Source organism: Salvelinus sp. IW2-2015, linkage group LG24 (assembly GCF_002910315.2).
Source record: "Salvelinus sp. IW2-2015 linkage group LG24, ASM291031v2, whole genome shotgun sequence".
Taxonomy (NCBI): domain Eukaryota; kingdom Metazoa; phylum Chordata; class Actinopteri; order Salmoniformes; family Salmonidae; genus Salvelinus; species Salvelinus sp. IW2-2015.
In genome coordinates, this window is record NC_036864.1 from 10,336,658 (window position 1) to 10,340,035 (window position 3,378).

Consider the following 3,378-nt stretch of genomic DNA (forward strand, 5'->3'; position numbering starts at 1 on the left):
CCCTTGTGGGAGGCTTGGTCCTCAGACTGGAACGACTGCTATCTGTGCCAGATCTCTCCCAGGTAATAAACTGGTAAACAACAAGTCTATAACTAACAATTTACCAGTCATATCTAATGTTGACATTGTTAGACAACTATATACACTACCGTTCAAAAATTTGGGGTCACTTAGTAATGTCCTTGTTTTCCATGAAAACATACATGAAATGAGTTGCAAAATGAATAGGAAATATAGTCAAGATGTTTACAAGGTTATAAATGAGGATTTTTAATTGAAATAATAATTTTGTCCTTTTAAACTTTGCTTTCGTCAAAGAATCCTCCATTTGCAGCAATTACAGCCAGACCTTTGGCATTCTAGTTGTCAATTTTTTTAGGTAATCTGAATAGATTTCACCCTATGCTTCCTGTAGCACCTCCCAAAAGTTGGATTGGCTTGATGGGCACTTCTTACGTACCATACGGTCAAGCTGCTCCCACAATAGCTCAATAGGGTTGAGATGGGTAACCTTTATTTAACTAGGCAAGAGATCCAGTGACTGTGATGGCCACTCCATTATAGACAGAATACCAGCTGACTGCTTCTTCCCTAAATAGTTTTTGCATAGTTTGGAGCTATGCGTTTGGTCATTGRCCTGGTGTAGGAGGWAATTGGCTACAATTAAGCGCCGTTCACAGGGTATGGCKTGGTGTTGCAAAATGGAGTGATAGCCTTCCTTCTTCAAGATCCCTTTTACCCTGTACACATCTCCCACTTTACCACCACCAAAGCAGCCCCAGACCATCACATTGCCTCCACCATGCTTGACAGATGGCGTCAAGCACTCTTCCAGCATCTTTTAATTTTTTATGCATCTCACGAATGTTCTTCTTTGTGATCCAAACACCTCAAATGTAGATTTGTCTGTCCATAACATTTTTTTTCCAATCTTCCTCTGTCCAGTGTCTGTGTTCGTTTGCCCATCTTAATCTTTTATTTTGATTGGCCAGTCTGAGATATGTCTTTTTCTTTGCGACTCTGCCTAGAAAGCCAGCATCCTGGAGTCGCCTCTTCACTGTTGACGTTGAGACTGGTGTTTTGCGGGTACTATTTAATGAAGCTGCCAGTTGAGGACTTGTGAGGCGTCTGGTTCTCAAACTGGACACTAATGTACTTGTCCTCTTGCTCAGTTGTGCACCGGGGCCTCCCACTCCTCTTTCTATTCTGGTTAGAGACAGTTTGTTCTGTTCTGTGAAGGGAGTAGTACACAGCGTTGTACGAGATCTTCAGTGTCTTGGCAATTTCTCACATGGAATAGCCTTAATTTCTCAGAACAAGAATAGACTAATGAGTTTCAGAAGAAAGTTATTTGTTTATTGCCATTTTGAGCCTGTAATCGAACCCACAAATGCTGATGCTCCAGATATTCAACTAGTCTAAAGAAGGCCAGTTTTATTGCTTCTTTAATCAGAGCAACAGTTTTCAGCTGTGCTAACATAATTGCAAAAGGTTTTTCTAATGATCAATTAGCCTTTTAAAATGATAAACTTGGAATAGCTAACACAACGTGCCATTGGAACACAGGAGTGATGGTTGCTGTTAATGTACCTCTGTACGCCTACGTAGATATTCCTTTAAAAATCATCAGTTTCCAGCTACAATAGTCATTTACAATGTCTACACTGTATTTCTGATCAATTTTATGTTATTTTAATGGACAAAAAATCTGCTTTTCTTTAAAAAACAAGGACATTTCTAAGTGACCCTAAACTTTTGACCGTTAGTATACGTGCCAACACATGCCATAATATTTTTCATCCTGCGCACTCTAAGAAACCCCCTGGTTGCTGATCTTAGCTTCTACCTCTCCTTCTCAGATAGCATCCATTATCAGTGCTGCCCCCTCTGACCTGGAGGAGTGTGGACAGTCTGTGTCTGACCCTGAGCACCTGAAGATCCTCCTCCAGCACCAGAACCTGCTAAATAAGATTCAGTTGGGTAGGGCTACTTTAATTAGTATATCTTCTCCATGTTAATGTTCAGTGGAATTATCAACAGCTGAACAAAGAACAATGTAATTTTCCCTTTTTGTCAAACTGCCATGGTTCAATCTATTGATAACTTTGAACCAGCTGTATTTACAGGAATTTGAATTATTTTGAAATGGTATTAATCGCATGCCCAATACCTTCAAATTCAAACAATCAGAATGTGGTGTAATATAAAATACTCATAGATTTTTCTGTATTTGTCCCTTTTTCTCAGTACCTGTCACGTCCTCTGTAGGGGACTGTGTGCTGTCCTCGCTGTCTTTCCGCTTAACCTGTGGAATGCAGTCCATGCAGACAGATTTTGACGAACCAGCGGAATCATTAGAAGCCGCTCTAAGCATCATGAGCCCTGCCTCCTTCAGTGACTTGGAGGATCTGGGAATGATGTCAGTTGAATCGGAACACGCTGGAGCAGTAACTACTGTGGAGAGAGAAGAGCAGAATGCCAGGGATAACGGAGGTCTGGTGAAAAATTCAGTACTCGACAGTGAAGAAGACAATGCACTGTCAAAGAACGACATAGTCTCACCTACTCCTCAAAGTGTAAGCAGGCCAGTGGGAGGGGCACCAACAGTAGAGAGCATGCTGCCAACAGAGAGACACAAAGAGCTTGCAACACTGATGAATACTTTCATCACCGAAGCCTCTCCTTCACATATTGTCACCCCTGCCACGGTCACCAATGGGAACCAGCCAGATAACCAGCCGGTCGAGCTAGCGAGTGTCCACCAGTGGGTCTCCCACATTGCAAGTAACTCGATTTCGCTCCCTTCCTTGCCACCCCTTCCACAAAACAATGATGTAGACAAGGAGATCCGGTCAGGTGACACGTGTCTTGGAAGCAGTGTGGAAATTGGGGGTCAGGAAACAGAAGCCAATCTCTTTGAGAGGGCTGTTATCCGAAGGAGACTGCCCAAGCCACAAAGAATAACGGTACCCTCGAAGAGGAAAATCCCTGAGGCAACCATCATTTGCCAGGAGTGTGGAAAGAGTTTTGTGTATTCGTCTCAGCTGGAAAATCACCTCCGCATTCACACAGGAGAGAAACCTTTCAAATGCACTGAGTGTGGCAGGGCCTTCAGGTCCTTAGGTGGCATGACCACTCATATGAAAAATCACTCTGAAGCTCGGCCATTTAAGTGTGAAAAGTGTGACAAGGGCTTTCGGAAAAAGGCTGACTTGAAGAAGCATCAGCCCATCCATATGGGTGCGAAACCACATAAATGCACCATCTGCGGAAAGGGCTTCACCCAAGCATTCTATTGCAGAATACACATCCAGTCTCATGCAAGTGAAAATAACTTTCCCTGCACCCATTGTCAGAAGAGATTCCCAACCCAATACA